The following is a 26,158-nucleotide window of genomic DNA, read 5'->3' as shown; positions in this document are numbered from 1 at the left end:
TGTGGAATTGGCAAAGTGATATTAGGAAGCCCTTAGAGGGCTATGGTGAAAAAGGAAAATCCTCAGATGAAATCTGGAAAGAAGCTTTCTGAGAAACTGCTTAGTGTTCTGTTAATTCACCTCACAGAGTTACATCTGTATTTCGTGGATCTCTTTGCTAGCCTTATCTCTGTGGAATCTGAGAACAGATATTTCGGATCACTTTGAAGACTATAGGGCCAAAGGAAATATCCTCCGATAACAAAGAGAAAGAAGCTTTCTGAGAAACTTCTTTGTGTTCTCTGAAATCATCTCACAGAGTTACAGCTTTCCCCTCAAGAAGCCTTTCGCTAAGACACTTCTTGTGGAATTGACAAAGTGATATTTGGAAGCCCATAGAGGGCTACGTTGAAAAAGGAAATATCCTCAGATGAAATCTGGAAAGAAGCTTTCTGAGAAACTGCTTAGTGTCTGTTAATTTATCTCACAGAGTTACATCTGTATTTCGTGGATCTCTTTGCTAGCCTTATTTCTGTGGAATCTGAGAACAGATATTTCGGATCCCTTTGAAGACTATAGGGCCAAAGGAAATATTCTACGATAAAATAGAGAAAGAAGCTTTCTGAGAAACTTCTTTGTGTTCTGTGAAATCATCTCACAGAGTTACAGCTTTCTCCTCAAGAAGCCTTTCGCTAAGACAGTTCTTGTGGAATTGGCAAAGTGATATTTGGAAGCCCATAGAGGGCTATGGTGAAAAAGGAAATATCCTCAGATGAAATCTGGAAAGAAGCTTTCTGAGAAACTGCTTAGTGTTCTGTGAATTCATCTCACAGAGTTACATCTGTATATCGTGGATCTCTTTGCTAGCCTTATTTCTGTGGAATCTGAGAACAGATATTTCGGATCCCTTTGAAGACTATAGGGCCAAAGGAAATATCCTCCGATAACAAAGAGAAAGAAGCTTTCTGAGAAACTTCTTTGTGTTCTGTGAAATCATCTCACAGAGTTACAGCTTTCCCCTCAAGAAGCCTTTCGCTAAGACAGTTCTTGTGGAATTGGCAAAGTGATATTTGGAAGCCCATAGAGGGCTATGGTGAAAAAGGAAATATCCTCAGATGAAATCTGGAAAGAAGCTTTCTGAGAAACTGCTTAGTGTTCTGTGAATTCATCTCACAGAGTTACATCTGTATTTCGTGGATCTCTTTGCTAGCCTTATTTCTGTGGAATCTGAGAACAGATATTTCGGATCCCTTTGAAGACTATAGGGCCAAAGGAAATATCCTCCGATAAAAAAGAGAAAGAAGCTTTCTGAGAAACTTCTTTGTGTTCTCTGAAATCATCTCACAGAGTTACAGCTTTCCCCTCAAGAAGCCTTTCGCTAAGACACTTCTTGTGGAATTGACAAAGTGATATTTGGAAGCCCATAGAGGGCTATGGTTAAAAAAGGAAATATCCTCAGATGAAATCTGGAAAGAAGCTTTCTGAGAAACTGCTTAGTGTTCTGTTAATTCATCTCACAGAGTTACTTGTGTATTTCGTGGATCTCTTTGCTAGCCTTATTTCTGTGGAATCTGAGAACAGATATTTCGGATCCCTTTGAAGACTACAGGGCCAAAGGAAATATCCTCCGATAACAAAGAGAAAGAAGCTTTCTGAGAAACTTCTTTGTGTTCTGTGAAATCATCTCACAGAGTTACAGCTTTCCCCTGCAGACGCCATTCGCTAAGACAGTTCTTGTGGAATTGGCAAAGTGATATTTGGAAGCCCATAGAGGGCTAGGGTGAAAAAGGAAATATCCTCAGATGAAATCTGGAAAGAAGCTTTCTGAGAAATTGCTTAGTGTTCTGTTAATTCATTTCACAGAGTTTCATCTGTATTTCGTGGATCTCTTGGCTAGCCTTATTTCTGTGGAATCTGAGAACAGATATTTCGGATCCCTTTGAAGACTATAGGGCCAAAGGAAATATCCTCCGATAACAAAGAGAAAGAAGCTTTCTGAGAAACTTCTTTGTGTTCTGTGAAATCATCTCACAGAGTTACAGCTTTCCCCTGAACACGCCTTACGCTAAGACAGTTCTTGTGGAATTGGCAAAGTGATATTTGGAAGCCCATAGAGGGCTAGGGTGAAAAAGGAAATATCCTCAGATGAAATCTGGAAAGAAGCTTTCTGAGAAACTGCTTAGTGTTCTGTTAATTCATCTAACAGAGTTACATCTGTATTTCGTGGATCTCTTTGCTAGCCTTATTTCTGTGGAATCTGAGAACAGATATTTCGGATCTCTTTGAAGACTACAGGGCCAAAGGAAATATCCTCCGATAACAAAGAGAAAGAAGCTTTCTGAGAAACTTCTTTGTGTTCTGTGAAATCATCTCACAGAGTTACCGCTTTCTCCTCAAGAAGCCTTTCGCTAAGACAGTTCTTGTGGAATTTGCAAAGTGATATTTGGAAGAACATAGAGGGCTATGGTGAAAAAGGAAATATCCTCAGATAAAATCTGGAAAGAAGCTTTCTGAGAAACTGCTTAGTGTTCTGTGAATTCATCTCACAGAGTTACATCTGTATATCGTGGATCTCTTTGCTAGCCTTATTTCTGTGGAATCTGAGAACAGATATTTCGGATCCCTTTGAAGACTATAGGGCCAAAGGAAATATCCTCCGATAAAAAAGAGAAAGAAGCTTTCTGAGAAACTTCTTTGTGTTCTCTGAAATCATCTCACAGAGTTACAGCTTTCCCCTCAAGAAGCCTTTCGCTAAGACACTTCTTGTGGAATTGACAAAGTGATATTTGGAAGCCCATAGAGGGCTATGGTTAAAAAAGGAAATATCCTCAGATGAAATCTGGAAAGAAGCTTTCTGAGAAACTGCTTAGTGTTCTGTTAATTCATCTCACAGAGTTACATCTGTATTTCGTGGACCTCTTTGCTAGCCTTATTTCTGTGGAATCTAAGAACAGATATTTCGGATCCCTTTGAAGACTATAGGGCCAAAGAAATATCCTTCGATAACAGAGAGAAAGAAGCTTTCTGAGAAACTTCTTTGTGTTCTGTGAAATCATCTCACAGAGTTACAGCTTTCTCCTCAAGAAGCCTTTCGCTAAGACAGTTCTTGTGGAATTGGCAAAGTGATATTTGGAAGCCCATAGAGGGCTAGGGTGAAAAAGGAAATATCCTCAGATGAAATATGGAAAGAAGCTTTCTGAGAAACTGCTTAGTGTTCTGTGAATTCATCTCACAGAGTTACATCTGTATTTCGTGGATCTCTTTGCTAGCCTTATTTCTGTGGAATCTGAGAACAGATATTTCGGATCCCTTTGAAGACTATAGGGCCAAAGGAAATATCCTCCGATAACAAAGAGAAAGAAGCTTTCTGAGAAACTTCTTTGTGTTCTGTGAAATCATCTCACAGAGTTACAACTTTCCCCTAAAGAAGCCTTTCGCTAAGACAGTTCTTGTGGAATTGGCAAAGTGATATTTGGAAGCCCTTAGAGGGCTAGGGTGAAAAAGGAAATATCCTCAGATGAAATCTGGAAAGAAGCTTTCTGAGAAACTGCTTAGTGTTCTGTTAATTCATCTCACAGAGTTACATCTGTATTTCGTGGATCTCTTTGCTAGCCTTATTTCTGTGGAATCTGAGAACAGATATTTCGGATCCCTTTGAAGACTATAGGGCCAAAGGAAATATCCTCCGATAACAAAGAGAAAGAAGCTTTCTGAGAAACTTCTTTGTGTTCTGTGAAATCATCTCACAGAGTTACAGCTTTCCCCTCAAGAAACCTTTCGCTAAGACAGTTCTTGGGGAATTTGCAAAGTGATATTTGGAAGCCCATAGAGGGCTATGGTGAAAAAGGAAATATCCTCAGATGAAATCTGGAAAGAAGCTTTCTGAGAAACTGCTTAGTGTTCTGTTAATTCATCTCACAGAGTTACTTGTGTATTTCGTGGATCTCTTTGCTAGCCTTATTTCTGTGGAATCTGAGAACAGATATTTCGGATCCCTTTGAAGACTACAGGGCCAAAGGAAATATCCTCCGATAACAAAGAGAAAGAAGCTTTCTGAGAAACTTCTTTGTGTTCTGTGAAATCATCTCACAGAGTTACAGCTTTCCCCTGCAGACGCCATTCGCTAAGACAGTTCTTGTGGAATTGGCAAAGTGATATTTGGAAGCCCATAGAGGGCTAGGGTGAAAAAGGAAATATCCTCAGATGAAATCTGGAAAGAAGCTTTCTGAGAAATTGCTTAGTGTTCTGTTAATTCATCTCACAGAGTTTCATCTGTATTTCGTGGATCTCTTGGCTAGCCTTATTTCTGTGGAATCTGAGAACAGATATTTCGGATCCCTTTGAAGACTATAGGGCCAAAGGAAATATCCTACGTTAACAAAGAGAAAGAAGCTTTCTGAGAAACTTCTTTGTGTTCTGTGAAATCATCTCACAGAGTTACAGCTTTCTCCTCAAGAAGCCTTTCGCTAAGACAGTTCTTGTGGAATTTGCAAAGTGATATTTGGAAGCCCATAGAGGGCTATGGTGAAAAAGGAAATATCCTCAGATGAAATCTGGAAAGAAGCTTTCTGAGAAACTGCTTAGTGTTCTGTGAATTCATCTCACAGACATACATCTGTATTTCGTGGATCTCTTTGCTAGCCTTATTTCTGTGGAATCTGAGAACAGATATTTCGGATCCCTTTGAAGACTATAGGGCCAAAGGAAATATCCTCCGATAACAAAGAGAAAGAAGCTTTCTGAGAAACTTCTTTGTGTTCTGTGAAATCATCTCACAGAGTTACAGCTTTCCCCTCAAGAATCCTTTCGCTAAGACAGTTGTTGTGGAATTTGCAAAGTGATATTTGGAAGCCCATAGAGGGCTATGGTGAAAAAGGAAATATCCTCAGATGAAATCTGGAAAGAAGCTTTCTGAGAAACTGCTTAGTGTTCTGTGAATTCATCTCACAGAGTTACATCTGTATTTCGTGGATCTCTTTGCTAGCCTTATTTCTTTGGAATCTGAGAACAGATATTTCGGATCCCTTTGAAGACTATAGGGCCAAAGGAAATATCCTCCGATAACAAAGAGAAAGAAGCTTTCTGAGAAACTTCTTTGTGTTGTGTGAAATCATCTCACAGAGTTACAGCTTTCCCCTCAAGAAGCCTTTCGCTAAGACAGTTCTTGTGGAATTTGCAAAGTGATATTTGGAAGCCCGTAGAGGGCTATGGTAAAAAAGGAAATATCCTCAGATGAAATCTGGAAAGAAGCTTTCTGAGAAACTGCTTAGTGTTCTGTGAATTCATCTCACAGAGTTACATCTGTATTTCGTGGACCTCTTTGCTAGCCTTATTTCAGTGGAATCTGAGAACAGATATTTCGGATCCCTTTGAAGACTACAGGGCCAAAGGAAATATCCTCCGATAACAAAGAGAAAGAAGCTTTCTGAGAAACTTCTTTGTGTTCTGTGAAATCATCTCACAGAGTTACAGCTTTCCCCTGAAGACGCCTTTCGCTAAGACAGTTCTTGTGGAATTGGCAAAGTGATATTTGGAAGCCCATAGAGGGCTATGGTGAAAGAGGAAATATCCTCAGATGAAATCTGGAAAGAAGCTTTCTGAGAAACTGCTTAGTGTTCTGTTAATTCATCTCACAGAGTTACATCTGTATTTCGTGGATCTTTTTGCTAGCCTTATTTCTGTGGAATCTGAGAACAGATATTTCGGATCCCTTTGAAGACTATAGGCCCAAAGGAAATATCCTCTGATAACAAAGAGAAAGAAGCTTTCTGAGAAACTTCTTTGTGTTCTGTGAAATCATCTCACAGAGTTACAGCTTTCCCCTCAAGAAACCTTTCGCTAAGACAGTTCTTGTGCAATTGGCAAAGTGATATTTGGAAGCCCATAGAGGGCTATGGTGAAAAAGGAAATATCCTCAGATGAAATCTGGAAAGAAGCTTTCTGAGAAACTGCTTAGTGTTCTGTGAATTCATCTCACAGAGTTACATGTGTATTTCGTGTATCTCTTTGCTAGCCTTATTTCTGTGGAATCTGAGAACAGATATTTCGGATCCCTTTGAAGACTACAGGGCCAAAGGAAATATCCTCCGATAACAAAGAGATAGAAGCTTTCTGAGAAACTTCTTTGTGTTCTGTGAAATCATCTCACAGAGTTACAGCTTTCCCCTCAAGAAGCCTTTCGCTAAGACAGTTCTTGTGGAATTGGCAAAGTGATATTTGGAAGCCCATAGAGGGCTACGGTGAAAAAGGAAATATCCTCAGATGAAATCTGGAAAGCAGCTTTCTGAGAAACTGCTTAGTGTTCTGTTAATTCATCTCACAGAGTTACTTGTGTATTTCGTGGATCTCTTTGCTAGCCTTATTTCTGTGGAATCTGAGAACAGATATTTCGGATCCCTTTGAAGACTATAGGGCCAAAGGAAATATCCTCCGATAACAAAGAGAAAGAAGCTTTCTGAGAAACTTCTTTGTGTTCTGTGAAATCATCTCACAGAGTTACAGCTTTCCCCTCAAGAATCCTTTCGCTAAGACAGTTGTTGTGGAATTTGCAAAGTGATATTTGGAAGCCCATAGAGGGCTATGGTGAAAAAGGAAATATCCTCAGATGAAATCTGGAAAGAAGCTTCCTGAGAAACTGCTTAGTGTTCTGTGAATTCATCTCACAGAGTTACATCTGTATTTCGTGGATCTCTTGGCTAGCCTTATTTCTGTGGAATCTGAGAACAGATATTTCGGATCCCTTTGAAGACTATAGGGCCAAAGGAAATATCCTCCGATAACAAAGAGAAAGAAGCTTTCTGAGAAACTTCTTTGTGTTGTGTGAAATCATCTCACAGAGTTACAGCTTTCCCCTCAAGAAGCCTTTCGCTAAGACAGTTCTTGTGGAATTTGCAAAGTGATATTTGGAAGCCCATAGAGGGCTATGGTGAAAAAGGAAATATCCTCAGATGAAATCTGGAAAGAAGCTTTCTGAGAAACTGCTTAGTGTTCTGTGAATTCATCTCACAGACTTACATCTGTATTTCGTGGACCTCTTTGCTAGCCTTATTTCAGTGGAATCTGAGAACAGATATTTCGGATCCCTTTGAAGATTACAGGGCCAAAGGAAATATCCTCCGATAACAAAGAGAAAGAAGCTTTCTGAGAAAGTTCTTTGTGTTCTGTGAAATCATCTCACAGAGTTACAGCTTTTCCCTGAAGACGCCTTTCGCTAAGACAGTTCTTGTGGAATTGGCAAAGTGATATTTGGAAGCCCATAGAGGGCTAGGGTGAAAAAGGAAATACCCTCAGATGAAATCTGGAAAGAAGCTTTCTGAGAAACTTCTTAGTGTTCTGTTAATTCATCTCACAGAGTTACATCTGTATTTCGTGGATCTCTTTGCTAGCCTTATTTCTGTGGAATCTGAGAACAGATATTTCGGATCCCTTTGAAGACTATAGGGCCAAAGGAAATATCCTCCGATAACAAAGAGAATGAAGCTTTCTGAGAAACTTCTTTGTGTTCTGTGAAATCATCTCACAGAGTTACAGCTTTCCCCTCAGGAAGCTTTTCGCTAAGACAGTTCTTGTGGAATTGGCAAAGTGATATTTGGAAGCCCATAGAGGGCTATGGTGAAAAAGGAAATATCCTCAGATGAAATCTGGAAAGAAGCATTCTGAGAAACTGCTTAGTGTTCTGTTAATTCATCCACAGAGTTACATGTGTATTTCGTGCATCTCTTTGCTAGCCTTATTTCTGTGGAATCTGAGAACAGATATTTCGGATCCCTTTGAAGACTATAGGGCCAAAGGAAATATCCTCCGATAACAAAGAGAAAGAAGCTTTCTGAGAAACTTCTTTGTGTTCTGTGAAATCATCTCACAGAGTTACAGCTTTCTCCTCAAGAAGCCTTTCGCTAAGACACTTCTTGTGGAATTGGCAAAGTGATATTTGGAAGCCCATAGAGGGCTATGGTGAAAAAGGAAATATCCTCAGATGAAATCTGGAAAGAAACTTTCTGAGAAACTGCTTAGTGTTCTGTTATTTCACCTCACAGAGTTACATCTGTATTTCGTGGATCTCTTTGCTAGCCTTATTTCTGTGGAATCTGAGAACAGATATTTCGGATCCCTTTGAAGACTACAGGGCCAAAGAAAATATCCTCCGATAACAAAGAGAAAGAAGCTTTCTGAGAAACTTCTTTGTGTTCTGTGAAATCATCTCACAGAGTTACAGCTTTCCCCTCAAGAAGCCTTTCGCTAAGACAGTTCTTGTGGAATTGGCAAAGTGATATTTGGAAGCCCATAGAGGGCTATGGTGAAAAAGGAAATATCCTCAGATGAAATCTGGAAAGAAGCTTTCTGAGAAACTGCTTAGAGTCTGTTAATTTATCTCACAGAGTTACATCTGTATTTCGTGGATCTCTTTGCTAGCCTTATTTCTGTGGAATCTGAGAACAGATACTTCGGATCCCTTTGAAGACTATAGGGCCAAAGGAAATATCCTCCGATAACAAAGAGAAAGAAGCTTTCTGAGAAACTTCTTTGTGTTCTGTGAAATCATCTCACAGAGTTACAGCTTTTCCCTGAAGACGCCTTTCGCTAAGACAGTTCTTGTGGAATTGGCAAAGTGATATTTGGAAGCCCATAGAGGGCTACGGTGAAAAAGGAAATATCCTCAGATGAAATCTGGAAAGAAGCTTTCTGAGAAACTGCTTAGTGTTCTGTTAATTCATCTCACAGAGTTACATCTGTATTTCGTGGATCTCTTTGCTAGCCTTATTTCTGTGGAATCTGAGAACAGATATTTCGGATCCCTTTGAAGACTATAGGGCCAAAGGAAATATCCTCCGATAACAAAGAGAAAGAAGCTTTCTGAGAAACTTCTTTGTGTTCTGTGAAATCATCTCACAGAGTTACAGCTTTCCGCTCAAGAATCCTTTCGCTAAGACAGTTCTTGTGGAATTTGCAAAGTGATATTTGGAAGCCCATAGAGGGCTATGGTGAAAAAGGAAATATCCTCAGATGAAATCTGGAGAGAAGCTTTCTGAGAAACTGGTTAGTGTTCTGTGAATTCATCTCACAGAGTTACATCTGTATTTCGTGGATCTCTTTGCTAGCCTTATTTCTGTGAACTCTGAGAACAGATATTTCGGATCCCTTTGAAGACTATAGGGGCAAAGGAAATATCCTCCGATAACAAAGAGAAAGAAGCTTTCTGAGAAACTTCTTTGTGTTCTGTGAAATCATCTCACAGAGTTACAGCTTTCCCCTCAAGAAGCCTTTCGCTAAGACAGTTCTTGTGGAATTGGCAAAGTGATATTTGGAAGCCCATAGAGGGCTATATTGAAAAAGGAAATATCCTCAGATGAAATCTGGAAAGACGCTTTCTGAGAAACTGCTTAGTGTTCTGTTAATTCATCTCACAGAGTTACATGTGTATTTCGTGGATCCCTTTGCTAGCCTTATTTCTGTGGAATCTGAGAACAGATATTTCGGATCCCTTTGAAGACTATAGGGCCAAAGGAAATATCCTCCGATAACAAAGAGAAAGAAGCTTTTTGAGAAACTTCTTTGTGTTCTGTGAAATCATCTCACAGAGTTACAGCTTTCCCCTCAAGAAGCCTTTCGCTGAGACAGTTCTTGTGGAATTGGCAAAGTGATATTTGGAAGCCCATAGAGGGCTATGGTGAAAAAGGAAATATCCTCAGATGAAATCTGGAAAGAAGCTTTCTGAGATACTGCTTACTGTTCTGTTAATTCACCTCACAGAGTTACATCTGTATTTCGTGGATCTCTTTGCTAGCCTTATTTCTGTGGAATCTGAGAACAGATATTTCGGATCCCTTTGAAGACTATAGGGCCAAAGGAAATATCCTCCGATAACAAAGAGAAAGAAGCTTTCTGAGAAACTTCTTTGTGTTCTGTGAAATCATCTCACAGAGTTACAGCTTTCCCCTCAAGAATCCTTTCGCTAAGACAGTTCTTGTGGAATTGGCAAAGTGATATTTGGAAACCCATAGAGCGCTATGGTGAAAAAGGAAATATCCTCAGATGAAATCTGGAAAGAAGCTTTCTGAGAAACTGCTTAGTGTCTGTTAATTTATCTCACAGAGTTACATCTGTATTTCGTGGATCTCTTTTTTAGCCTTATTTCTGTGGAATCTGAGAACAGATATTTCGGATCCCTTTGAAGACTATAGGGCCAAAGGAAATATTCTACGATAAAATAGAGAAAGAAGCTTTCTGAGAAACTTCTTTGTGTTCTGTGAAATCACCTCACAGAGTTACAGCTTTCTCCTCAAGAAGCCTTTCGCTAAGACGGTTTTTGTGGAATTTGCAAAGTGATATTTGGAAGCCCATAGAGGGCTATGGTGAAAAAGGAAATATCCTCAGATGAAATCTGGAAAGAAGCTTTCTGAGAAACTGCTTAGTGTTCTGTTAATGCATCTCACAGAGTTACATCTGTATTTTGTGGATCTCTTTGCTAGCCTTATTTCTGTGGAATCTGAGAACAGATATTTCGGATCCCATTGAAGACTATAGGGCCAAAGGAAATATCCTCCGATAACAAAGAGAAAGAAGCTTTCTGAGAAACTTCTTTGTGTTCTGTGAAATCATCTCCCAGAGTTACAGCTTTCCCCTCAAGAAACCTTTCGCTAAGACAGTTCTTGTGCAATTGGCAAAGTGATATTTGGAAGCCCATAGAGGGCTATGGTGAAAAAGGAAATATCCTCAGATGGAATCTGGAAAGAAGCTTTCTGAGAAACTGCTTAGTATTCTGTTAATTCATCTCAGAGAGTTACATGTGTATTTCGTGGATCTCTTTGCTAGCCTTATTTCTGTGGAATCTGAGAACAGATATTTCGGATCCCTTTGAAGACTACAGGGCCAAAGGAAATATCCTCCGATAACAAAGAGAAAGAAGCTTTCTGAGAAACTTCTTTGTGTTCTGTGAAATCATCTCACAGAGTTACAGCTTTCCCCTGAAGACGCCTTTTGCTAAGACAGTTCTTGTGGAATTGGCAAAGTGATATTTGGAAGCCCATAGAGGGCTATATTGAAAAAGGAAATATCCTCAGATGAAATCTGGAAAGAAGCTTTCTGAGAAACTGCTTAGTGTTCTGTTAATTCATCTCACAGAGTTACATGTGTATTTCGTGGATCTCTTTGCTAGCCTTATTTCTGTGGAATCTGAGAACAGATATTTCGGATCCCTTTGAAGACTATAGGGCCAAAGGAAATATCCTCCGATAACAAAGAGAAAGAAGCTTTTTGAGAAACTTCTTTGTGTTCTGTGAAATCATCTCACAGAGTTACAGCTTTCCCCTCAAGAAGCCTTTCGCTAAGACAGTTCTTGTGGAATTGGCAAAGTGATATTTGGAAGCCCATAGAGGGCTATGGTGAAAAAGGAAATATCCTCAGATGAAATCTGGAAAGAAGCTTTCTGAGAAACTGCTTACTGTTCTGTTAATTCACCTCACAGAGTTACATCTGTATTTCGTGGATCTCTTTGCTAGCCTTATTTCTGTGGAATCTGAGAACAGATATTTCGGATCCCTTTGAAGACTATAGGGCCAAAGGAAATATCCTCCGATAACAAAGAGAAAGAAGCTGTCTGAGAAACTTCTTTGTGTTCTGTGAAATCATCTCACAGAGTTACAGCTTTCCCCTCAAGAATCCTTTCGCTAAGACAGTTGTTGTGGAATTGGCAAAGTGATATTTGGAAGCCCATAGAGCGCTATGGTGAAAAAAGAAATATCCTCAGATGAAATCTGGAAAGAAGCTTTCTGAGAAACTGCTTAGTGTCTGTTAATTTATCTCACAGAGTTACATCTGTATTTCGTGTATCTCTTTGTTAGCCTTATTTCTGTGGAATCTGAGAACAGATATTTCGGATCCCTTTGAAGACTATAGGGCCAAAGGAAATATTCTACGATAAAATAGAGAAAGAAGCTTTCTGAGAAACTTCTTTGTGTTCTGTGAAATCATCTCACAGAGTTACAGCTTTCTCCTCAAGAAGCCTTTCGCTAAGACAGTTTTTGTGGAATTTGCAAAGTGATATTTGGAAGCCCATAGAGGGCTATGGTGAAAAAGGAAATATCCTCAGATGAAATCTGGAAAGAAGCTTTCTGAGAAACTGCTTAGTGTTCTGTTAATGCATCTCACAGAGTTACATCTGTATTTTGTGGATCTCTTTGCTAGCCTTATTTCTGTGGAATCTGAGAACAGATATTTCGGATCCCTTTGAAGACTATAGGGCCAAAGGAAATATCCTCCGATAACAAAGAGAAAGAAGCTTTCTGAGAAACTTCTTTGTGTTCTGTGAAATCATCTCACAGAGTTACAGCTTTCCCCTCAAGAAGCCTTTCGCTAAGACTGTTCTTGTGGAATTTGCAAAGTGATATTTGGAAGCCCGTAGAGGGCTATGGTGAAAAAGGAAATATCCTCAGATGAAATCTGGAAAGAAGCTTTCTGAGAAACTGCTTAGTGTTCTGTTAATTCATCTCACAGAGTTACATCTGTATTTCGTGGACCTCTTTGCTAGCCTTATTTCTGTGGAATCTGAGAACAGATATTTCGGATCCCTTTGAAGACTACAGGGCCAAAGGAAATATCCTCCGATAACAAAGAGAAAGAAGCTTTCTGAGAAACTTCTTTGTGTTCTGTGAAATCATCTCACAGAGTTACAGCTTTTCCCTGAAGACGCCTTTCGCTAAGAGAGTTCTTGTGGAATTGGCAAAGTGATATTTGAAGCCCATAGAGGGCTAGGGTGAAAAAGGAAATATCCTCAGATGAAATCTGGAAAGAAGCTTTCTGAGAAACTTCTTAGTGTTCTGTGAATTCATCTCACAGAGTTACATGTGTATTTCGTGGATCTCTTTGCTAGCCTTATTTCTGTGGAATCTGAGAACAGATATTTCGGATCCCTTTGAAGACTATAGGGCCAAAGGAAATATCCTCCGATAATAAAGAGAAAGAAGCTTTCTGAGAAACTTCTTTGTGTTCTGTGAAATCATCTCACAGAGTTACAGCTTTCCCCTCAAGAATCCTTTCGCTAAGACAGTTGTTGTGGAATTTGCAAAGTGATATTTGGAAGCCCATAGAGGGCTATGGTGAAAAAGGAAATATCCTCAGATGAAATCTGGAAAGAAGCTTTCTGAGAAACTGCTTAGTGTTCTGTGAATTCATCTCACAGAGTTACATCTGTATTTCGTGGATCTCTTTGCTAGCCGTATTTCTGTGGAATCTGAGAACAGATATTTCGGATCCCTTTGAAGACTATAGGGCCAAAGGAAATATCCTCCGATAACAAAGAGAAAGAAGCTTTCTGAGAAACTTCTTTGTGTTCTGTGAAATCATCTCACAGAGTTACAGCTTTCCCCTCAGGAAGCTTTTCGCTAAGACAGTTCTTGTGGAATTGGCAAAGTGATATTTGGAAGCCCATAGAGGGCTATGGTGAAAAAGGAAATATCCTCAGATGAAATCTGGAAAGAAGCATTCTGAGAAACTGCTTAGTGTTCTGTTAATTCATTTCACAGAGTTACATGTGTATTTCGTGGATCTCTTTGCTAGCCTTATTTCTGTGGAATCTGAGAACAGATATTTCGGATCCCTTTGAAGACTATAGGGCCAAAGGAAATATCCTCCGATAACAAAGAGAAAGAAGCTTTCTGAGAAACTTCTTTGTGTTCTGTGAAATCATCTCACAGAGTTACAGCTTTCCCCTCAAGAAGCCTTTCGCTAAGACACTTCTTGTGGAATTGGCAAAGTGATATTTGGAAGCCCATAGAGGGCTACGGTGAAAAAGGAAATATCCTCAGATGAAATCTGGAAAGAAACTTTCTGAGAAACTGCTTAGTGTTCTGTTAATTCACCTCACAGAGTTACATCTGTATTTCGTGGATCTCTTTGCTAGCCTTATTTCTGTGGAAGCTGAGAACAGATATTTCGGATCCCTTTGAAGACTACAGGGCCAAAGGAAATATCCTCCGATTACAAAGAGAAAGAAGCTTTCTGAGAAACTTCTTTGTGTTCTGTGTAATCATCTCACAGAGTTACAGCTTTCCCCTGAAGACCCCTTTCGCTAAGACAGTTCTTGTGCAATTGGCAAAGTGATATTTGGAAGCCCATAGAGGTCTAGGGTGAAAAAGGAAATATCCTTAGATGAAATCTGGAAAGAACCTTTCTGAGAAACTGCTTAGTGTTCTGTTAATTCATCTCACATAGTTACATCTGTATTTCGTGGATCTCTTTGCTAGCCTTATTTGTTTGGAATCTGAGAACAGATATTTCGGATCCCTTTGAAGACTATAGGGCCAAAGGAAATATCCTCCGATAACAAAGAGAAAGAAGCTTTCTGAGAAACTTCTTTGTGTTCTGTGAAATCATCTCACAGAGTTACCGCTTTCTCCTCAAGAAGCCTTTCGCTAAGACAGTTTTTGTGGAATTTGCAAAGTGATATTTGGAAGCCCATAGAGGGCTATGGTGAAAAAGGAAATATCCTCAGATGAAATCTGGAAAGAAGCTTTCTGAGAAACTGCTTAGTGTTCTGTTAATTCATCTCACAGAGTTACATCTGTATTTTGTGGATCTCTTTGCTAGCCTTATTTCTGTGGAATCTGAGAACAGATATTTCGGATCCCTTTGAAGACTATAGGGCCAAAGGAAATATCCTCCGATAACAAAGAGAAAGAAGCTTTGCGAGAAACTTCTTTGTGTTCTGTGAAATCATCTCCCAGAGTTACAGCTTTCCCCTCAAGAAACCTTTCGCTAAGACAGTTCTTGTGGAATTGGCAAAGTGATATTTGGAAGCCCATAGAGGGCTATGGTGAAAAAGGAAATATCCTCAGATGAAATCTGGAAAGAAGCTTTCTGAGAAACTGCTTAGTGTTCTGTTAATTCATCTCACAGAGTTACATGTGTATTTCGTGGATCTCTTTGCTAGCCTTATTTCTGTGGAATCTGAGAACAGATATTTCGGATCCATTTGAAGACTACAGGGCCAAAGGAAATATCCTCCGATAACAAAGAGAAAGAAGCTTTCTGAGAAACTTCTTTGTGTTCTGTGAAATCATCTCACAGAGTTACAGCTTTCCCCTGAAGACGCCTTTCGCTAAGACAGTTCTTGTGGAATTGGCAAAGTGATATTTGGAAGCCCATAGAGGGCTAGGTTGAAAAAGGAAATATCCTCAGATGAAATCTGGAAAGAAGCTTTCTGAGAAACTGCTTAGTGTTCTGTTAATTCATTTCACAGAGTTACATGTGTATTTCGTGGATCTCTTTGCAAGCCTTATTTCTGTGGAATCTGAGAACAGATATTTCGGATCCCTTTGAAGACTATAGGGCCAAAGGAAATATCCTACGATAACAAAGAGAAAGCAGCTTTCTGAGAAACTTCTTTGTGTTCTGTGAAATCATCTCACAGAGTTACAGCTTTCTCCTCAAGAAGCCTTTCGCTAAGACAGTTCTTGTGGAATTGGCAAAGTGATATTTGGAAGCCCATAGAGGGCTATGGTGAAAAATGAAATATCCTCAGATGAAATCTGGAAAGAAGCTTTCTGAGAAACTGCTTAGTGTTCTGTGAATTCATCTCACAGAGTTTCATCTGTATTTCGTGGATCTCTTTGCTAGCCTTATTTCTGTGGAATCTGAGAACAGATATTTCGGATCCCTTTGAAGACTATAGGGCCAAAGGAAATATCCTACGATAACAAAGAGAAAGAAGCTTTCTGAGAAACTTCTTTGTGTTCTGTGAAATCATCTCACAGAGTTACAGCTTTCCCCTCAAGAAGCCTTTCGCTAAGACAGTTCTTGTGGAATTGGCAAAGTGATATTTGGAAGCCCATAGTGGGCTATGGTGAAAAAGGAAATATCCTCAGATGAAATCTGGAAAGAAGCTTTCTGAGAAACTGCTTAGTGTTCTGTTAATTAATCTCACAGAGTTACATCTGTATTTCGTGGACCTCTTTGCTAGCCTTATTTCTGTGGAATCTGAGAACAGATATTTCGGATCCCTTTGAAGACTATAGGGCCAAAGGAAATATCCTCCGATAACAAAGAGAAAGAAGCTTTCTGAGAAACTTCTTTGTGTTCTGTGAAATCATCTCACAGAGTTACAGCTTTCCCCTCAAGAAACCTTTCGCTTAGACAGTTCTTGTGGAATTGGCAAAGTGATATTTGGAAGCCCATAGAGGGCTATGGTGAAAAAGGAAATATCCTCAGATGAAATCTGGAAAGAAGCTTTCTGAGAAACTGCTTAGTGTTCTGTTAATTCATCTCACAGAGTTACATGTGTATTTCGTGGATCTCTTTGCTAGCCTTTTTTCTGTGGAATCTGAGAACAGATATTTCGGATCCCTTTGAAGACTACAGGGCCAAAGGAAATATCCTCCGATAACAAAGAGAAAGAAGCTTTCTGAGAAACTTCTTTGTGTTCTGTGAAATCATCTCACAGAGTTACAGCTTTCCCCTGAAGACGCCTTTCGCTAAGACAGTTCTTGTGGAATTGGAAAGTGATATTTGGAAGCCCATAGAGGGCTAGGGTGAAAAAGGAAATATCCTCAGATGAAATCTGGAAAGAAGCTTTCTGAGAAACTGCTTAGTGTTCTGTTAATTCATCTCACAGAGTTACATCTGTATTTCGTGGACCTCTTTGCTAGCCTTATTTCAGTGGAATCTGAGAACAGATATTTCGGATCCCTTTGAAGACTACAGGGCCAAAGGAAATATCCTCCGATTACAAAGAGAAAGAAGCTTTCTCAGAAACTTCTTTGTGTTCTGTGAAATCATCTCACAGAGTTACAGCTTTCCCCTGAAGACGCCTTTCGCTAAGACAGTTCTTGTGGAATTGGCAAAGTGATATTTGGAAGCCCATAGAGGGCTAGGGTGAAAAAGGAAATATCCTCAGATGAAATCTGGAAAGAAGCTTTCTGAGAAACTGCTTAGTGTTCTGTGAATTCATCTCACAGAGTTACATCTGTATTTCGTGGATCTCTTTGCTAGCCTTATTTGTTTGGAATCTGAAAACAGATATTTCGGATCCCTTTGAAGACTATAGGTCCAAAGGAAATATCCTCCGATAACAAAGAGAAAGAAGCTTTCTGAGAAACTTCTTTGTGTTCTGTGAAATCATCTCACAGAGTTACCGCTTTCTCCTCAAGAAGCCTTTCGCTAAGACAGTTCTTGTGGAATTTGCAAAGTGATATTTGGAAGCCCATAGAGGGCTATGGTGAAAAAGGAAATATCCTCAGATGAAATCTGGAAGGAAGCTTTCTGAGAAACTGCTTAGTGTTCTGTGAATTCATCTCACAGAGTTACATCTGTATTTCGTGGATCTCTTTGCTAGCCTTATTTCTGTGGAATCTGAGAACAGATATTTCGGATCCCTTTGAAGACTATAGGGCCAAAGGAAATATCCTCCGATAACAAAGAGAAAGAAGCTTTCTGAGAAACTTCTTTGTGTTCTGTGAAATCATCTCACAGAGTTACAGCTTTCCCCTCAAGAAGCCTTTCGCTAAGACAGTTCTTGTGGAATTTGCAAAGTGATATTTGGAAGCCCATAGAGGGCTATTGTGAAAAAGGAAATATCCCCAGATGAAATCTGGAAAGAAGCTTTCTGAGAAACTGCTTAGTGTTCTGTTAATTCATCTCACAGAGTTACATGTGTATTTCGTGGATCTCTTTGGTAGCCTTATTTCTGTGGAATCTGAGAACAGATATTTCGGATCCCTTTGAAGACTATAGGGCCAAAGGAAATATCCTCCGATAACAAAGAGAAAGAAGCTTTCTGAGAAACTTCTTTGTGTTCTGTGAAATCATCTCACAGAGTTACAGCTTTCCCCTCAAGAAGCCTTTCGCTAAGACAGTTCTTGTGGAATTGGCAAAGTGATATTTGGAAGCCCATAGAGGGCTATGGTGAAAAAGGAAATATCCTCAGATGAAATCTGGAAAGAAGCTTTCTGAGAAACTGCTTAGTGTTCTGTTAATTCATCTCACAGAGTTACATCTGTATTTCGTGGATCTCTTTGCTAGCCTTATTTCTGTGGAATCTGAGAACAGATATTTCGGATCCCTTTGAAGACGATAGGGCCAAAGGAAATATCCTCCGATAAAAAAGAGAAAGAAGCTTTCTGAGAAACTTCTTTGTGTTCTGTGAAATCATCTCACAGAGTTACAGCTTTCCCTTCAAGAAGCCTTTCGCTAAGACACTTCTTGTGGAATTGACAAAGCGATATTTGGAAGCCCATAGAGGGCTATGGTGAAAAAGGAAATATCCTCAGATGAAATCTGGAAAGAAGCTTTCTGAGAAACTGCTTAGTGTTCTGTTAATTCATCTCACAGAGTTACATCTGTGTTTTGCGGATCTCCTTGCTAGCCTTATTTCTGTGGAATCTGAGAACAGATATTTCGGATCCCTTTGAAGACTACAGGGCCAAAGGAAATATCCTCCGATAACAAAGAGAAAGAAGCTTTCTGAGAAACTTCTTTGTGTTCTGTGAAATCATCTCACAGAGTTACAGCTTTCCCCTGAAGACGCCTTTCGCTAAGACAGTTCTTGTGGAATTGGCAAAGTGATATTTGGAAGCCCATAGAGGGCTAGGTTGAAAAAGGAAATATCCTCAGATGAAATCTGGAAAGAAGCTTTCTGAGAAACTGCTTAGTGTTCTGTTAATTCATCTCACAGAGTTACATCTGTATTTCGTGGATCTCTTTGCTAGCCTTATTTCTGTGGAATCTGAGAACAGATATTTTGGATCCATTTGAAGACTATAGGGCCAAAGGAAATATCCTCCGGTAACAAAGAGAAAGAAGCTTTCTGACAAACTTCTTTGTGTTCTGTGAAATCATCTCACAGAGTTACAGCTTTCCCCTCAAGAAGCCTTTCGCTAAGACAGTTCTTGTGTAATTGGCAAAGTGATATTTGGAAGCCCCTAGAGGGCTAGGTTGAAAAAGGAAATATCCTCAGATGAAATCTGGAAAGAAGCTTTCTGAGAAACTGCTTAGTGTTCTGTTAATTCATTTCACAGAGTTACATGTGTATTTCGTGGATCTCTTTGCTAGCCTTATTTCTGTGGAATTGAGAACAGATATTTCGGATCCCTTTGAAGACTATAGGGCCAAAGGAAATATCCTACGATAACAAAGAGAAAGCAGCTTTCTGAGAAACTTCTTTGTGTTCTGTGAAATCATCTCACAGAGTTACAGCTTTCCCCTCAAGAAGCCTTTCGCTAAGACAGTTCTTGTGGAATTGACAAAGTGATATTTGGAAGCCCGTAGAGGGCTATGGTGAAAAAGGAAATATCCTCTGATGAAATCTGGAAAGAAGCTTTCTGAGAAAGTGCTTAGTGTTCTGTAAATTCATCTCACAGAGTTACATCTGTATTTCGTGGACCTCTTTGCTAGCCTTATTTCAGTGGAATCTGAGAACAGATATTTCGGATCCCTTTGAAGACTAGAGGGCCAAAGGAAATATCCTCCGATTACAAAGAGAAAGAAGCTTTCTGAGAAACTTCTTTGTGTTCTGTGAAATCATCTCACAGAGTTACAGCTTTCCCCTGAAGACGCCTTTCGCTAAGACAGTTCTTGTGCAATTGGCACAGTGATATTTGGAAGCCCATAGAGGGCTAGGGTGAAAAAGGAAATATCCTCAGATGAAATCTGGAAAGAAGCTTTCTGAGAAACTGCTTAGTGTTCTTTGAATTCATCTCACAGAGTTACATCTGTATTTCGTGGATCTCTTTGCTAGCCTTATTTGTTTGGAATCTGGTAACAGATATTTCGGATCCCTTTGAAGACTATAGGGCCAAAGGAAATATCCTCCGATAACAAAGAGAAAGAAGCTTTCTGAGAAACTTCTTTGTGTTCTGTGAAATCATCTCACAGAGTTACCGCTTTCTCCTCAAGAAGCCTTTCGCTAAGACAGTTCTTGTGGAATTTGCAAAGTGATATTTGGAAGCCCTTAGAGGGCTATGGTGAAAAAGGAAATATCCTCAGATGAAATCTGGAAAGAAGCTTTCTGAGAAACTGCTTAGTGTTCTGTGAATTCATCTCACAGAGTTACATCTGTATTTCGTGGATCTCTTTGCTAGCCTTATTTCTGTGGAATCTGAGAACAGATATTTCGGATCCCTTTGAAGACTATAGGGCCAAAGGAAATATCCTCCGATAACAAAGAGAAAGAAGCTTTCTGAGAAACTTCTTTGTGTTCTGTGAAATCATCTCACAGAGTTACAGCTTTCCCCTCAAGAAGCCTTTCGCTAAGAGAGTTCTTGTGGAATTTGCAAAGTGATATTTGGAAGCCCATAGAGGGCTATTGTGAAAAAGGAAATATCCCCAGATGAAATCTGGAAAGAAGCTTTCTGAGAAACTGCTTAGTGTTCTGTTAATTCATCTCACAGAGTTACATGTGTATTTCGTGGATCTCTTTGGTAGCCTTATTTCTGTGGAATCTGAGAACAGATATTTCGGATCCCTTTGAAGACTATAGGGCCAAAGGAAATATCCTCCGATAACAAAGAGAAAGAAGCTTTCTGAGAAACTTCTTTGTGTTCTGTGAAATCATCTCACAGAGTTACAGCTTTCCCCTCAAGAAGCCTTTCGCTAAGACAGTTCTTGTGGAATTGGCAAAGTGATATTTGGAAGCCCTTAGAGGGCTATGGTGAAAAAGGAAATATCCTCAGATGAAATCTGGAAAGAATCTTTCTGAGAAACTGCTTAGTGTTCTGTTAATTCATCTCACAGAGTTACATGTGTATTTCGTGGATCTCTTTGCTAGCCTTATTTCTGTGGAATCTGAGAACAGATATTTCGGATCCCTTTGAAGACGATAGGGCCAAAGGAAATATCCTCCGATAAAAAAGAGAAAGAAGCTTTCTGAGAAACTTCTTTGTGTTCTGTGAAATCATCTCACAGAGTTACAGCTTTCCCTTCAAGAAGCCTTTCGCTAAGACACTTCTTGTGGAATTGACAAAGTGATATTTGGAAGCCCATAGAGGGCTATGGTGAAAAAGGAAATATCCTCAGATGAAATCTGGAAAGAAGCTTTCTGAGAAACTGCTTAGTGTTCTGTTAATTCATCTCACAGAGTTACATCTGTGTTTTGTGGATCTCTTTGCTAGCCTTATTTCTTTGGAATCTGAGAACAGATATTTCGGATCCCTTTGAAGACTACAGGGCCAAAGGAAATATCCTCCGATAACAAAGAGAAAGAAGCTTTCTGAGAAACTTCTTTGTGTTCTGTGAAATCATCTCACAGAGTTACAGCTTTCCCCAGAAGACGCCTTTCGCTAAGACAGTTCTTGTGGAATTGGCAAAGTGATATTTGGAAGCCCATAGAGGGCTAGGCTGAAAAAGTAAATATCCTCAGATGAAATCTGGAAAGAAGCTTTCTGAGAAACTGCTTAGTGTTCTGTTAATTCATCTCACAGAGTTACATCTGTATTTCGTGGATCACTTTGCTGGCCTTATTTCTGTGGAATCTGAGAACAGATATTTTGGATCCCTTTGAAGACTATAGGGCCAAAGGAAATATCCTCTGGTAACAAAGAGAAAGAAGCTTTCTGACAAACTTCTTTGTGTTCTGTGAAATCATCTCACAGAGTTACAGCTTTCCCCTCAAGAAGCCTTTCGCTAAGACAGTTCTTGTGGAATTGGCAAAGTGATATTTGGAAGCCCATAGAGGGCTATGGTGAAAAAGGAAATATCCTCAGATGAAATCTGGAAAGAAGCTTTCTGAGAAACTGCTTAGAGTCTGTTAATTTATCTCACAGAGTTACATCTGTATTTCGTGGATCTCTTTGCTAGCCTTATTTCTGTGGAATCTGAGAACAGATACTTCGGATCCCTTTGAAGACTATAGGGCCAAAGGAAATATCCTCCGATAACAAAGAGAAAGAAGCTTTCTGAGAAACTTCTTTGTGTTCTGTGAAATCATCTCACAGAGTTACAGCTTTTCCCTGAAGACGCCTTTCGCTAAGACAGTTCTTGTGGAATTGGCAAAGTGATATTTGGAAGCCCATAGAGGGCTACGGTGAAAAAGGAAATATCCTCAGATGAAATCTGGAAAGAAGCTTTCTGAGAAACTGCTTAGTGTTCTGTTAATTCATCTCACAGAGTTACATCTGTATTTCGTGGATCTCTTTGCTAGCCTTATTTCTGTGGAATCTGAGAACAGATATTTCGGATCCCTTTGAAGACTATAGGGCCAAAGGAAATATCCTCCGATAACAAAGAGAAAGAAGCTTTCTGAGAAACTTCTTTGTGTTCTGTGAAATCATCTCACAGAGTTACAGCTTTCCGCTCAAGAATCCTTTCGCTAAGACAGTTCTTGTGGAATTTGCAAAGTGATATTTGGAAGCCCATAGAGGGCTATGGTGAAAAAGGAAATATCCTCAGATGAAATCTGGAGAGAAGCTTTCTGAGAAACTGGTTAGTGTTCTGTGAATTCATCTCACAGAGTTACATCTGTATTTCGTGGATCTCTTTGCTAGCCTTATTTCTGTGAACTCTGAGAACAGATATTTCGGATCCCTTTGAAGACTATAGGGGCAAAGGAAATATCCTCCGATAACAAAGAGAAAGAAGCTTTCTGAGAAACTTCTTTGTGTTCTGTGAAATCATCTCACAGAGTTACAGCTTTCCCCTCAAGAAGCCTTTCGCTAAGACAGTTCTTGTGGAATTGGCAAAGTGATATTTGGAAGCCCATAGAGGGCTATATTGAAAAAGGAAATATCCTCAGATGAAATCTGGAAAGACGCTTTCTGAGAAACTGCTTAGTGTTCTGTTAATTCATCTCACAGAGTTACATGTGTATTTCGTGGATCCCTTTGCTAGCCTTATTTCTGTGGAATCTGAGAACAGATATTTCGGATCCCTTTGAAGACTATAGGGCCAAAGGAAATATCCTCCGATAACAAAGAGAAAGAAGCTTTTTGAGAAACTTCTTTGTGTTCTGTGAAATCATCTCACAGAGTTACAGCTTTCCCCTCAAGAAGCCTTTCGCTGAGACAGTTCTTGTGGAATTGGCAAAGTGATATTTGGAAGCCCATAGAGGGCTATGGTGAAAAAGGAAATATCCTCAGATGAAATCTGGAAAGAAGCTTTCTGAGATACTGCTTACTGTTCTGTTAATTCACCTCACAGAGTTACATCTGTATTTCGTGGATCTCTTTGCTAGCCTTATTTCTGTGGAATCTGAGAACAGATATTTCGGATCCCTTTGAAGACTATAGGGCCAAAGGAAATATCCTCCGATAACAAAGAGAAAGAAGCTTTCTGAGAAACTTCTTTGTGTTCTGTGAAATCATCTCACAGAGTTACAGCTTTCCCCTCAAGAATCCTTTCGCTAAGACAGTTCTTGTGGAATTGGCAAAGTGATATTTGGAAACCCATAGAGCGCTATGGTGAAAAAGGAAATATCCTCAGATGAAATCTGGAAAGAAGCTTTCTGAGAAACTGCTTAGTGTCTGTTAATTTATCTCACAGAGTTACATCTGTATTTCGTGGATCTCTTTTTTAGCCTTATTTCTGTGGAATCTGAGAACAGATATTTCGGATCCCTTTGAAGACTATAGGGCCAAAGGAAATATTCTACGATAAAATAGAGAAAGAAGCTTTCTGAGAAACTTCTTTGTGTTCTGTGAAATCACCTCACAGAGTTACAGCTTTCTCCTCAAGAAGCCTTTCGCTAAGACGGTTTTTGTGGAATTTGCAAAGTGATATTTGGAAGCCCATAGAGGGCTATGGTGAAAAAGGAAATATCCTCAGATGAAATCTGGAAAGAAGCTTTCTGAGAAACTGCTTAGTGTTCTGTTAATGCATCTCACAGAGTTACATCTGTATTTTGTGGATCTCTTTGCTAGCCTTATTTCTGTGGAATCTGAGAACAGATATTTCGGATCCCATTGAAGACTATAGGGCCAAAGGAAATATCCTCCGATAACAAAGAGAAAGAAGCTTTCTGAGAAACTTCTTTGTGTTCTGTGAAATCATCTCCCAGAGTTACAGCTTTCCCCTCAAGAAACCTTTCGCTAAGACAGTTCTTGTGCAATTGGCAAAGTGATATTTGGAAGCCCATAGAGGGCTATGGTGAAAAAGGAAATATCCTCAGATGGAATCTGGAAAGAAGCTTTCTGAGAAACTGCTTAGTATTCTGTTAATTCATCTCAGAGAGTTACATGTGTATTTCGTGGATCTCTTTGCTAGCCTTATTTCTGTGGAATCTGAGAACAGATATTTCGGATCCCTTTGAAGACTACAGGGCCAAAGGAAATATCCTCCGATAACAAAGAGAAAGAAGCTTTCTGAGAAACTTCTTTGTGTTCTGTGAAATCATCTCACAGAGTTACAGCTTTCCCCTGAAGACGCCTTTTGCTAAGACAGTTCTTGTGGAATTGGCAAAGTGATATTTGGAAGCCCATAGAGGGCTATATTGAAAAAGGAAATATCCTCAGATGAAATCTGGAAAGAAGCTTTCTGAGAAACTGCTTAGTGTTCTGTTAATTCATCTCACAGAGTTACATGTGTATTTCGTGGATCTCTTTGCTAGCCTTATTTCTGTGGAATCTGAGAACAGATATTTCGGATCCCTTTGAAGACTATAGGGCCAAAGGAAATATCCTCCGATAACAAAGAGAAAGAAGCTTTTTGAGAAACTTCTTTGTGTTCTGTGAAATCATCTCACAGAGTTACAGCTTTCCCCTCAAGAAGCCTTTCGCTAAGACAGTTCTTGTGGAATTGGCAAAGTGATATTTGGAAGCCCATAGAGGGCTATGGTGAAAAAGGAAATATCCTCAGATGAAATCTGGAAAGAAGCTTTCTGAGAAACTGCTTACTGTTCTGTTAATTCACCTCACAGAGTTACATCTGTATTTCGTGGATCTCTTTGCTAGCCTTATTTCTGTGGAATCTGAGAACAGATATTTCGGATCCCTTTGAAGACTATAGGGCCAAAGGAAATATCCTCCGATAACAAAGAGAAAGAAGCTGTCTGAGAAACTTCTTTGTGTTCTGTGAAATCATCTCACAGAGTTACAGCTTTCCCCTCAAGAATCCTTTCGCTAAGACAGTTGTTGTGGAATTGGCAAAGTGATATTTGGAAGCCCATAGAGCGCTATGGTGAAAAAAGAAATATCCTCAGATGAAATCTGGAAAGAAGCTTTCTGAGAAACTGCTTAGTGTCTGTTAATTTATCTCACAGAGTTACATCTGTATTTCGTGTATCTCTTTGTTAGCCTTATTTCTGTGGAATCTGAGAACAGATATTTCGGATCCCTTTGAAGACTATAGGGCCAAAGGAAATATTCTACGATAAAATAGAGAAAGAAGCTTTCTGAGAAACTTCTTTGTGTTCTGTGAAATCATCTCACAGAGTTACAGCTTTCTCCTCAAGAAGCCTTTCGCTAAGACAGTTTTTGTGGAATTTGCAAAGTGATATTTGGAAGCCCATAGAGGGCTATGGTGAAAAAGGAAATATCCTCAGATGAAATCTGGAAAGAAGCTTTCTGAGAAACTGCTTAGTGTTCTGTTAATGCATCTCACAGAGTTACATCTGTATTTTGTGGATCTCTTTGCTAGCCTTATTTCTGTGGAATCTGAGAACAGATATTTCGGATCCCTTTGAAGACTATAGGGCCAAAGGAAATATCCTCCGATAACAAAGAGAAAGAAGCTTTCTGAGAAACTTCTTTGTGTTCTGTGAAATCATCTCACAGAGTTACAGCTTTCCCCTCAAGAAGCCTTTCGCTAAGACTGTTCTTGTGGAATTTGCAAAGTGATATTTGGAAGCCCGTAGAGGGCTATGGTGAAAAAGGAAATATCCTCAGATGAAATCTGGAAAGAAGCTTTCTGAGAAACTGCTTAGTGTTCTGTTAATTCATCTCACAGAGTTACATCTGTATTTCGTGGACCTCTTTGCTAGCCTTATTTCTGTGGAATCTGAGAACAGATATTTCGGATCCCTTTGAAGACTACAGGGCCAAAGGAAATATCCTCCGATAACAAAGAGAAAGAAGCTTTCTGAGAAACTTCTTTGTGTTCTGTGAAATCATCTCACAGAGTTACAGCTTTTCCCTGAAGACGCCTTTCGCTAAGACAGTTCTTGTGGAATTGGCAAAGTGATATTTGAAGCCCATAGAGGGCTAGGGTGAAAAAGGAAATATCCTCAGATGAAATCTGGAAAGAAGCTTTCTGAGAAACTTCT

This window comes from Macaca mulatta, chromosome 1 (genome assembly GCF_049350105.2).
Source record: "Macaca mulatta isolate MMU2019108-1 chromosome 1, T2T-MMU8v2.0, whole genome shotgun sequence".
Classification (NCBI taxonomy): domain Eukaryota; kingdom Metazoa; phylum Chordata; class Mammalia; order Primates; family Cercopithecidae; genus Macaca; species Macaca mulatta.
Note: the sequence above shows the minus strand (reverse complement) of the source record.